The sequence below is a fragment of the Ascidiella aspersa genome, chromosome 6 (genome assembly GCF_963924565.1).
Source record: "Ascidiella aspersa chromosome 6, kaAscAspe10.2, whole genome shotgun sequence".
In the NCBI taxonomy this organism is placed as follows: Eukaryota; Metazoa; Chordata; class Ascidiacea; order Phlebobranchia; family Ascidiidae; genus Ascidiella; species Ascidiella aspersa.
In genome coordinates this window covers 30201786-30215365 of record NC_139452.1, presented here as the reverse complement: position 1 = coordinate 30215365, position 13580 = coordinate 30201786, and positions in this window count along the sequence as shown.

The window sequence follows — 13580 nt, the reverse complement described above, 5'->3', positions numbered from 1 at the left end:
TTCTTTCTAAGAAAGTTTTTAAGAGTTTTGGCAGAATTTTCATCAAGCCTGCCGTGCTTAATCAAATCATCGATAGAGCTGTAAAAAGGAACAATAAAAAGTTGACAGAAGTTCAACGTTTGACTATTATGTGGTCGGCAAATGTGGACCGCAGAACCATTTTTTGTGGGCCGCGAGTTACTTTTGAATAGCTTAGTGTTATAATGTAGTTGTGGGCCGCGTGATAGCCGTACATTCATTGCACTTTATTTTAACAATTGGTGTGGCATACAATTTTTAAATTGTCTCAGCTTGGATGGGCCCACGTGCCAAATTTGGTCCTGGGAGCCTGTCGAACTATATTCTTTGCCAACTTTAACAATATGTAATAGAATATTTATCGCGTATATTCTTCGTTTTATATTATAGTATGTTTTTACATTAAGATATGGCAATGTTTTGGGCACCAAGGCCTTAGGACGTAACCGGTCAACATTTGTTGAGAAACACAATTGACTCGCTACTTTATTGATAACCTTAAATAAAACTACGAACGCCATTTAATCTCCAATCGCCAAAATAGTACGTACAGCTAGTTGAATGCAGAGTGTCGAATGGTAAAATAAATTCTACATAGAACACAGTTTTAAACAGTATTTTACAGGAAAGAAAAAAAAAGATTTTCTAACCGGAATGATTGAAAGAGATAAGGTCACAAAATACGTGCTTACGACCGCCTAAAACAAGTAACATTATATGTAAACTGGGTTTATCGTTCGATGTCGTGCACAAATATGAAACTGAAACCTAGTTTAAATACATTCAAGGAGATAGCGCTATGCCCGAGTAAAAATGGGACATAACCTTGTAAAAAAAACATTTAAAAAAAAAGCATTTTTTTACCGGTACTGCGTATCTGCAACATCATTATTTTACCGTAACGGCGTTCTGGACCATTCCGGCTAACTTTCACCATTGGGGTTTTACAAAATAAGCTTATCTTAATTATTACCACACGGCTTAGATTTGTTGTTAATTCAAATACAACCAAGAATTAATAATGAATTGCAAAGATTCCATTATCAGGCTACATTACAGATCAGTTTACCCACTCATGTATTACCTTTTGCATATCGCTTGCAATGATTTAAACTTGTGGCATAGCTGTAAAGCACCAAGATACGGAATTCCAGGAAAGCTGTTGTAGACGTTGAATAGGTTCTTCAGCTTAGGGTCTGTAGAATAAGCGAGTATCTTGGAATCTATATCATTGCCGTGTCTTCTCTCTGAATATGCAAAGTTGTTAAGAATCTCCGCTGATTGTTCCTGCAAAGGAGTTGAGAAATTGGCGAAACTGACTGATTTAAAACAATATAAAAATCAAAATTTACGACGCCCCCTAAAATAAAATGGAGTCCCACTTTCCCTTTATGCCAGGGGTTCCCAACCTGGAGGCCATAAAAAATAACATTTTTATTGTGTGTTGTAATTATATAATTTTATCATTCTAACTACCGGTTACTAAATAAACCATTTTTTTTAATTAAATTTACGTTTCTTAATTTTTCAAAAGGTTCAAAAAAATTGATTTGCATTGATTGCTCAAAATTTTCAAAGGAGCGACGGTGTAAAAAAGGTTGGGAACCCCTGCTTTATGCACACTTATTTTCGGACATTTAGCTGCAAAGTAATCAGTTTTAATAAATTATAAAGCCGAGTTTGTAATTGTGTTACACAAATGACTATATTTTAACCCTTACAATTTTGGTTTGTATAACAGTTTTAGAAAATTTCAAAGACTTACTGAATTCAATAATACAACTCTTATTTGCATTTAACTTTGCATAAAAATTGACACATTAAACCAAACACCACAGTATGTTAAATCAGCCAGCCATGAAATTGAAAGCAAATAACAAAAGTTCAGAAATAAGGAAATTTGTTTGTTTTTAGGAAAACTCTGATCAATATTTTTGTTTGGCAACAATATTGGTCAAAGTGGAACATCAGTTTGATGTTATGTTTAACCAGTATATCGGTTAAAAAAGTGGTATGTATTCTAATCAGTAAATCTATAATTTTGATAAAGGGATTCCACTTAGGAGCATAATGGTTGGAGGTTGTAGTAAGACGTAATAAGAATATCAAAGCCCATACAGAAGTAGGTATCATATGATGGATTCCACTTAAATTTGGACATAATCGATAATCCTAAATCCAAAAAAAATAATTCATTTACTTAATGCAAAACACAGAATCAAGCTATAAAGTACATCAATGTAAATAACCTGGTTATCGCTGAATAGAAGTCTGAAGTCAGATTGACAGATTGTGATAAGGTTTGAAGTGTAATGATGAAGTTGGGAAGTGCTGCTAAAACTCGCCTTTCCTGAAACAAAACCGCATTGCTTTCTTCTCAAATTTTGGATAAATCTCGTCAGAAAAAAATATAAAAATCTAACCATATAAAAGTAATACAGTCGGCGAACCCAATTTCGGTTGACACTGCATTAGAATACAGAAATAACTATCAAAATCTTGATCAAACCAGTTTAAGGCGGTTCTAACCGGTTTTTACTGAAAAATCCGGTAAATTTCCCATGAAAATTGGATATTTTCAAAAATCGTCAAAAATGAAAAAAACACCAAGGCCATAGCCTTGCCAAATTTTTAAATTTTAATGCAAAAACTTTTTGCTTCAAATTGCCCCAAAATCTTGATTAAATCGGTTTAAGGCGGTTCTAACCGGTTTTGGTTGAAAAATCTGGTAAATTCCCCATGAAAATTGGATATTTTTTAAAATCGTCAAAAATGGAAAAAACACCAAGGCTATTGCCTTGCCAAATTTTCAAATTTTACCAAAATAACTATTGCTTCAAATTGCCCCAAAATCTTGATTAAACCTGTTTAAGGCGGTTCTAACCGGTTTTGGTTTAAAAATCCGGCAAATTCTCCATGAAAATTGGATATTTTTTAAATCGTCAAAAATGGAAAAAACACCAAGGTTTATAGCCTTGCCAAATTTTCAAATTTTGCCAAAACAACTTTTGCTTCAAATTGCCCCAAAATCTTGATTAAACAAGTTTAAGGCGGTTCTAACCGGTTTTTGTTGAAAAATCCGGTAAATTCCCCATGAAGAAGTTTTAAATGGTTTACGTTCAAACCCTTTAATTGAGAAACTGAAACGTCGGGGTCTTTAAAATGGCTCAAGGGACCCTCATAGTCGGGTCCGTTGAACCACGATGAAGGGAACCTTGAGACACGCTATTTAAAGGTTATTTATTTTTCAAAAACCAAGTCAAACAGCACATTTCTTTAAAATGGCATATTTAATAGACGAAAAACAACATTTCAAATAACAATACAAGTTTTCATTTGGAAGCAGCATCGGTACTCAGAAAGTGGCACAAAATATCTTTCATTGAGGACTCAACAATCCGCTTTTATTGTCCTTACCTAAAAATATATACTTTAAAATCACCATCTTTATCATTAACAAATCACCTAATGCACGCTTTTATTCTCTTTATACTTATACACAACAACATAACTATTAATTTTTGCAGTTGAAGAAACTGTTATAATCCTTAACTTTACCTTTTTGCTGCAATCTTTTTTGTATCAGACTTGTGGTTCCAACAGGCATAGTAGTAGATAAATAAAGCCTTTAAACACATCTTTTTCATCTGAAGAGGGGCATTTTTTTTAGTAAACTAAAAATCAGGCTCTGGAAATCCAACTTGGCAATTAGACATTTGGAAACATCTTATGGTGCAAATAGTTGTTATTTGCAAGAGATTCCATGTCAATGTTTGTAAATGCCTATGTATTAAATCAAGTTATTTGACAAAACCAAAACTATCAACAGCTCAAAAAGAAAATAATGGGTAAAAACTCAATGATTAGACCAATAAACAAATTGAACAGCTAAATTCATTCCAAAAGCCATGTAGAACAAAAATTCCACTTTAATAATAAACTTTAAGTCCTTATTGTGGTATTTTTTACATTTTCTTACCTGCATTGTATCATTTTAAAAGCAACTTGATTTTAACCCTTTAGGCTTTTGTCTTTAACATATTATGACAAGGTTCTTTGGTCAACGATCGAGCTTCTGCTTACAATCTTATTGATTAAAATTTATCATTAGCATCTTTGACAGCAAGCTTCATGAAACCTGCTACAAAGGTGCCACATAGTATTTCTGCAATATTTTTTTAACAGACATCTTGCATTATGTTATTTCAACTGTAAATATTAATAATATGTGTTACAATGGCCGTAGTTATCAAAAGACCAGTGGCTCAAAGGTCCCTGTTTTTATTGTCTCATCGGTCCCGCACCACTAATGTTGACTAAATTAGCAAAAAAAACGTTTATAAAAACGTTCAAGTGTGTAAAATACTGGCTTATCTGAAAGAGTACTGTCCATACTTTGTATACTAAGTAAAGATAATTTTAATAATAACTCTTCGAAACACATTAAACAAAAATAGTAAACACCCAAAAATTTAGTGTCAACCTGACAAAATACATTTTTCTACCTAAATTTTACAACATACGACCAATCCTGCTGATTTCGTTGTTAGGAAGCCAGTATAACATGCTCGAAAGAGCTAATTAAGTTGGAGGCGCTAAAGTGTTAAAATTGTAAGTTATTGGGGGTGGCTCATCGGTCCGGCCTGATCATAGGTCCCGGTTTACAGAAATTATAAATAGTTAGCGGTACCCTTGCTCGTATTTTTGCTGAGTCGTGTAAAGTTACAATAAACGAGTTGAAAACAGCACATTAACTGTGCAACAAGGTTAAAAAAAACTTGTAGGGGAAGTGCGGGACCCATGGAACACTGGCATATTGCGCCCCCTGTTGGCAGAACTAAATAAAATTTTGGTTGTGGGAATGAGATTTTGTGTACGGAACTTTGTTCAGAAAGTTCCACAGCGTGCTTTTGGAAATGGTTGATTTATTCCAAATTTTCACTTTTCTAGGTGAAAAATGTAGTTTTTAGCTTGATTTCGTAAGGTGTTTTGATAGTCTTTAGGTAATCGTAAGGGAGTGAATATTGTTTTGTGGAGAGAGGGGATATCTAGGTACATGTTGAAAGTAAGTTTGATTAATTGTATTCAGAGTACTGGCTAGCCATGAGTGTTTTTATTAAAAATGGCGATTAGAGGACCTTTGGAACATTCTGTTCCATTTGTCTCTCGATCATTTAGTGATCATATTCTTAGATTTTAAGGATAGTAGTATGCCGACTTTTAAGATAAGTACATCTAATAAGGGGTTGTTCACTGAGAACCAGAGCTGCGGAGTCGGACTCGGGACTCGAAGGAGTCGGACTAGGGACTCGAGTAAGACCACGTAAAACTACCAGAGTCCGACATGCGCAGTACCAAAAATTGATATTGCCGTCAATTGCAGTTCTTAATAGCGGAATAGCATATTGTGGATATTTTCGAACCATTTATTGTGAATGGATGAATCATATGACATCCCTATGAGTGGATTGCTAAATATCCACCGTACGTAAATTGGCGGAATATAGGCTGTAAAGTCAGAGTCGGACTCGGGACTCGACGAAATCGCACATTTGACTATTATTATATTTGCAGACATGTTCTCCTAAAGAAGAAAAACAATTGATATAATAAACCTGGGTTGCAAATTCTACCAGTTATAAAAAAATATCATTTCAGCATTTTGTGCTTGTTTCCATGTGTTTTTATTATATTTCTTAAAATAAATTTTCTTGTGCCACTATTACTACACCATTAACTGAGTAGTTATGCACTTGGAAATACTCAGCGCAGTGGTTTTAGATGCAGTCATGCTCTGTTCCATGGGGTGTTCCAATGGTCCTGTGGGGTGGGACCGATGGAACAAAAAGTTACGTAAGGATATGTCAGATTTCAATTATTTTTTTCATTTAGGTACCCATAGCTGTAAGCCGTCCAAAGAAAATAACTGCGAGTGTTTTTGAGTTGTATTTTGAAAGATATTACCGAAAAAACAAATCCATTCCATGGGTCCCGCACGAGCAAAAATTGAAACCCTAAAGAATTTCAACATCTCTCGGCACTCTTGAGCGTTAAAAATCGCACTTAGATTTTAATGAAAATGAACCATTTTGGTAGCTTTTGTAATGATAGCAGTCGGTTTGAGTACTGATTTGAATGTTAAGTAATTATTGGAAGGCTGATTTACAGCACCAAAACTTGGTCATAATAATGCAAAATGTGCCATTAGGTATTTACACCACCTATACATTAAGGAAATAGGTAATCGCGTTAAAAGCCAGGAAGGAGCATGGAACGAACCCAGGTTTTAATAGTCAATAGCAGAGCTTTCCAAACTAAGAGTCCCGCTGCGAGTTTAATGTTTCACGAGTACTATTTCATGCCGATCATGGTCCGCATGAACCAAATATATTTTTTAGGTGACCGCGTTAAAAAAGTTAAAAAACCCAGGCCTTAAAGGAAACACTTGAGATTGTAATGCCTCTTCGATTTATTAGAATCCAGTTGGTAAACACCTAATTAATCAAGCATAGGAAATTAAAATACGCAAAGTTAGTGGCTACACGTTAATTACGCGTGGGATTTTGTAATATATTCCCCACAAACCGTTATCTTATTGCTTAAAACAGCGTGTAGGCCTTCATTCGTTTTTAATCCACTGATGCCATGCCACTCATTGTTTACACCCGTAGGGCTACGCTTATCATTGTCCGCCTTGGAAATATTATATGGAAGTGTTTATTTTTTCTGCTTGGTCAGGTACCCATATACCCATTAGTAAATACATTGGTTCAAATACTTTGCTGTCCGCATAAGTCGCCTCTTTCTATTAAAAAAACAAAAAAACACACGCTACAATAACTGCTTATGTATCAAACTGTTAAATAATTCCAAATTTGAGTGGTCAAGGGGTCCCAGTCTTAAACAGAAGTCTAACAACATAGTATGTTTGTAGGTTTAAAATCCCGCTAATGCCAATGTAACTCATTGTTTACCCCGGTAAGATTACGCTTGTTATGGTTTCAAACAGGCACCTAGATTGGTTTTAATCCTGCCGATGTCTTGCATTACACGCAATTTGCACCGCGGTAAGATTACGTTTGTTGTTGTTTACCTTTAAAACATATCCCACATTGGTTTAAATGTCATGCATTGCACGCAATTTACATCGGTAGGATTATCCTGGTTAAAGCAGACTGTGGTATAACGCAATGCGTGCTTACGTCGAACCAGGAAGGAAATATGACACTCGACGCCTTAGAAGACGGAAAAGAATATATTTAGAAGAAAGCTTTGTGAAGAATGGACAGGGAAACGAAACTGCAACGTGTTTTTGTTTGTGAACGATTGACGTGAAGTAACTGTGCTTTGGATTTTAGGATTTGATTCAATGCATTTTATTTCGGTAAGGTTTTGTACATACGTAAGCCAATGCTTTCCTGGAAAGTTTTCCAACAACAAGCATTTCCGTATGTAACACTACGACACTTTGGCAGTATAGAGAAAATCAAACCAGGCTTCTCTTTAAATACTTATGTTAGAAGCTCGTAAACAATTTGCAATAAGTAATTGTGGGTTTTAGATTTTGTGGTTTATTTTACTGGAGATGTTGGTTTTAATTTTTTATAACAAATGTTGCAGCAAAGTTGTTAATTTAATTTCAATATAGGGCAGTTTTATTTAATATTGATGATTAGGTCAGCAAAAAGCATTCCATTGCATTGCTAATTAGAAACTGTTTTCTACGAAAGACGTATTTCGCTTTGCGTTTGTTTTTTGGTCTCCTTAAAATTCTGTTATCTTAGTGCTTAACGCTTTAAACAATATGCGAAAAAGACCTTTATTGGGTACACTGTAGTTTCCGAAAATATCGTATTGTGCTCGCATAATAGAGTGGATACTGCGCGGATAGTAGAGTGGATACTGCTCGCATAGTAAAGTGGATACTGCGCGGATAGTAGAGTGGATACTGCTCGCATAATAGAGTGTATACTGCGGTGGATAGTAGAGTGTATACTGCGCGGATAGTAGAGTGGATACTGCTCGCATAGTAGAGTGGATACTGCGCGGATAGTAGAGTGGATACTGCTCGCATATTAGAGTGTATACTGCGCGGATAGTAGAGTGGATACTGCGCGGATAGTAGAGTGGATACTGCTCGCATAGTAGAGTGGATACTGCGCGGATAGTAGAGTGGATACTGCTCGCATAGTAGAGTGGATACTGCGCGGATAGTAAAGTGGATACTGCGCGGATAGTAGAGTGGATACTGCTCGCATAGTAGAGTGGATACTGCGCGGATAGTAGAGTGGATACTGCGCGGATAGTAGAGTGGATACTGCTCGCATAGTAGAGTGGATACTGCGCGGATAGTAGAGTTGGGTGGTTTAGACCAGGGGTCGGCAATTTTTTCCCTCGCGGGCCAAAACCAAATTCAGAAAGGTCTCTGCGGATCGTAATAAATTATAATCGATTTTTTTACGGTTAAAACGTGTGGTTTGTTATAATAACGGTCAGGTGTTGACATAGGATATCGCAGTTGAAAATGCGCCTAACTATATTTCAAAAGAATGCGAAAATGCGGCCTGAAGCTTGAAACAACGCGTTTGTCTGGTGTAATAATGCATACAGACCGACATAGCCTAGGCTGGTAAAACTTTAGTATTTATAGTTGTAGGGCAGGGGTTCCCAACCTTTTTACGATCTCGTACCACTTAAACGCTTTGTATTGCCACGCGTACCACTTCTTGCAGAACAACTATTTTGAACATTTTGTTCCGATCTATTTTTAGCTTACTAGTATTATTCAACGCTATACGTCGCTGAAGCTATAAAACAGTAGATGATATCTATCAAGAGCAGACCTGGGCAACATACGCCCCGCTAGACGGCATGCCAAGCGATTTAATCCGGGCCGCGGCTTATTTTTCCTAAAGTGCATATAAGCAAAAACAAGGGCGAATTATACATGTTTGGTTGTATCTTAAACACTCTTTCCAAAGTTGGATCTAGTTTTGACCACGCAAAACATTTCTGGCCTGTTTTAAATACTAAAATGGAAATTATTATCGCGCTTCGCGCGAATCTCTTTTGTCTTTCTCGTTAGTGCCACGCGTTTTTTAGCATTTTTACAGTCAAAAGCGGCCTATGCATAATGGTGTTCTCTCCAATAAAAGTTTAACAAACTTATCCTACTATTTCTATATTTTATGCGCTTCGGTCGAATGTATTCCGTCTTTAAAATATGAACTAAACACCAGCCGCCAGCCGTTTTCTAAAGTCTGAAACATACCGATTCACATTTTGTCAGCCTAATTAAGTTAATGAATGCTGTGTGTTTCTCCCGAGTTATGCCGTCTTTGCAATATGGCTGTTGTACCGGGTATCACATCGATAACTTAAAGCCTCAAAAGGCAAAAAAAACATGGTAATTTTTAGTGAAATTTTTTTATGTATTTTAATCTTAACTTTTGGGTCAACGCGCCCTACACCTTGATAAATGCCAATATATCAACAAGATATGTAGGCTACATTTTTTATCTGTGCTCAATGCGTCATGCCCCCACTAAATCTAAATTAAAGTTGTCATTTTAAAACAAACATAGGCGCAATTATTTCGCGCTTTGCGCGACGTCTTCTTTAAATGAGGCTTGAATTGCAAATTTTAGCAGAACTACACGTTATAACAAGTTCGTTAGCTTATTTGTTTTATAGTTTTAGAATATGACGTCATATAGCCCTATTTGAGATCCTATTTTTGACCAGGCTCGCCACACCATTTTAAGTATTGCCCACCCCTGATCAACAGCAATCATTTGACATAATTAACGCCCATTGTCCCACAGCGTTGTACGGCATTTTGACATGGCCTGTGTCTTAAAGATCGTAACAATACGAAACAACAGGAATAGTTACACAATAATAGGAATAGGCTTCAGGATTTTTTTTTTAAACAAACCAGTTAAACAAAATATAAAGTTGTGAAACCAGCTTTTTGTAAAAAATATGGAAGCTACTCGCGTACCACTAGTGGTACGCGTACCACAGGTTGGGAACCCCTGTTCTAGGGTATGCACTGCGCTTTTAAGCTGATTCCCTCAAAACAGAAACGTAGTCTATCTATAAAATGGCTAAATATGACCTTTTAGCGCAACAATTAGCATTTACGACTTAGTTCCGAGTTTGTAAAAGAGGTGGTGGGCCGGATGATTTAGATTGGCGGGTCAAACCATCGGTCGGTAGGTTACCCAAACCGACAGTTCAGTTAGGTCGTACAATTTAACGGCAGCTGGTATTTAAAGTTCTCTAACTGAGATATTGTCTAACTTCGGTAGACGGTTTTACTTCTAGAGTTTTAGTTTTTTACCTTGGATTTTAATTGGTGATATTACAAGCCAGAAACCTAGTTTTATGCTTAGACAGAAACGAATTTGGTTTGATTTGACAAAAAGCATTAACTTTTATAATTGTATAACCTAAAGATGTCATGTAGCTCAAATTTGTTTGAGTCAACCAACTCATGTATTTGCGTGAAAAGAAAATCATGTCAAAAACAGTTCGGTGACATTTCAAACAGTTAAAGTAGCCATAAGTGTCTCTGCGTGCATTGTATTTAATACTACTTTTTCGAAATTTTAGACTAATCTGGGACATGGCTTTCGATGGTATTACATTCTTTGTAAAGGCCGTATTTGTCCTATTCTAAATAGGGTAATCAGGTGGCACTATATAAAGTGGGCTATGGGAATTTCTGCTTTGATCTGATGAACACGGTTGTACTAAAGCTTGTCGATAATCAATAGAGTTTGTCTTTACATAGTGCTACCTGATTAACAAATGGTGATACAAGGTAATAACAAGACGTCATAAACAGTTCTCGAGCGAACTCCGCTCAAAATAAACCACTTTAATAGGACGGGAAATAAATTGGCGTATATTTGGTTCAAATAGACAAAAACAAAGACAGTTTAGAAAAATACTAAAATGAAAGTATAGTCTTAAATAAATAATAAAGCATTAAAATAGTGAAGTCTCGAAAGCGTGGAATTAGGCTATCTTTTGTTTCTAAGTACATTTTGCACATGTGATGATCAAATTGGAATACACGTGGAATATAACAACTGGAAACTTGTACAGTTTTCCAATTAGATTTGACGTAACGCACTTTCACCAGAAATTCAAAATATGTTAAAAAATCTTTTAAACTTGCCCTTTTAAACTGCCCAAATAATACCGTAACTAGATTTAAGTTTCTTTTTTTATGTCGGTTTCTATGTTATTCAACTGAGTCATCGAAAAGTCTAACTCTAAGTGGTAAAGCAATGTGCTTTCAAACTTTAGAAGGTGAAATAAAGGTTCAGGGAAATGTTGCTAATAACAGTTCAATGGCAACTGTCTTAGTTTCGATCGTATACAGTCAAGTCAGCGCAAATGATTAACCCGGGTGACTAATGGTATAAAACAATGCGCATCCACACGGTTCGCAAGGAAGAAATACGCTGCGTCAGAAAGTGCCAGTTTGAATAGTCGGTTTATAAAGCGGATTGTCTTGAAACCCGTTGGCGTTTTAGCATTTTTATTTTAGTTAAAATTAGAGCTATTTAAACGAACATTTATTCTGTACAACGAAAGCCATCGCAGACTAACTGATTCGATCATTAATGCAAGCAAGTCAGGCTTAACAAAATAGCCTGCAGTTAAGTTTGAACTCAATACCTCCTGTCATACTAGGACCGTCAGGACTAGACCACAGTTCAACTATTTGTCCTGCTGTTATCATTTTTCTAAAGAGTTACCTAAACGCAGAACAAATTAAGCATTTTGCGAACGTTTAGAATAATCATTTACTTTTCATTATTTTATTTTTGCAAAGAGCTATTGAGTTTTTGTTTAAAATTACAAAATTTGTAGAAGCTTTAACTAAAATTTGAACTAGAATTACGTTTGTTTAAATGAGAAGCGCCCTATCTTCGGCGTTGCCCAACTATCTTCCAGCCTTAATAATTTCTGGAGTTCGAAAACTCTGGCGAGCGAAGCGATAGCAAGATATTTTAAGTATGCCGATATTTGTCGTGAGTTTCCTGCAAGTTTTATGACATAGGCCACACAGTTGTATAAGAATGCAAATGGTGATGCATATAAGCAAAAACCAGGAAATACTGTAGTAAGGTATTTATGATATTATCTGTGTGAAGTACGAAACAAAAACACCAATGAAATCGTTTGTAGGCTAGTGCTATCATAATAGAAGTTCAGCAATTTCAAATATTTTATTTGAACAAGGAACTGATGTTTCCAAAATATATATTCCTATAAAAAATGCCTGATCTTGGTTTTACTCGAGTGTTTAAACTTTTGAGTTTTATTGTCAATATACGCGTCCAGTGATAGACAAGCAGAAACCTGCTGCTAATGGTTTTTGATTCCATAAAGATACGCCCTTTTATCTCAAACAAAAGTACTTCTTTGTACAAACAACTCATAGTAAAAACACTGAGAAATGGAAATAGCAAAGTGACTCATAGTTTTGCCTCGAGAAAGTTTCGCTAAATGTGTTGTGTCGCATTAACTATTTCAGTACGTACGCCAGTCGTAAAGATGCAGGTTTTACGTAAATGTTATTTCCTTATTAATTTTTTTTATTCGTTTGGTCATATCTTATTGTAGGTCGCACAATACACCTTGCATTAAAAAAAAATTCTGAGCAACATTTTGCATAGAGAACACTAAAAACGAAACGAATAGTAAGTTTACACTAATTTACAAGAAACTTTGCACTAAAGCCTGAAATCAAGTCAAGTAAAAACGCTAACTTAATTTAAGACATTGTGTAACATATTCGTGTATTGCGCAGGAGACATTATTTGCAGCATAGTATATTAACGGACACTTCTTTGAACACTCTATGCCAGGGGTTCCCAACCGGGGGTACTCGTACCCCTTGGGGGTACGGGATTGAACATCAAGGGGTACGAACTTCCTTGGGCCACCGAGCAGTTTTACAAACAGATTTCACTGTATAGTTTTATTTTACAATTGTAAATGATATTATGGTATTACATTCTTTGCTTTAAAAAAAATTATGTACAAATAAGTGTTGTTATTTAGTAAGAAACCTTATTTTTGTCAATGAAGCAGCAACAAATATCTCACTGAGAAGTGATAAACAAAATAACTACTGATATTTAGCAATTTTTGTGTAAAATAACCGTTTAACGCAGTGGTCGGCAAACTGTGGGCCGCGAGTTACTTTTGAATAGCTTAGTGTTATAATGTAGTTGTGGGCCGCGTGATAGTTGTACATTCATTGCACTTTATTTTCAAAGTTGATGTGGCATAGAATTATTAAATTGGTTCATCTTGGAAAGGCCGACGTGCCTAATGTGGTCCTGGGAGCTTGTCGAACTATAATTATTTTTTTCCAACTTAAACTGTATGTAATTCAAATTTTTTCGTGCTTCGCGCGTATATTTTTGTATGTCTCACATTGTGATATGTTTTGCGCGCTAAGGCGCTGTGTCATATTTCACCCTAAAATAAAATATCCAGAATCTGCCACTTTTTAATAGTGGTTTTACTTAGTG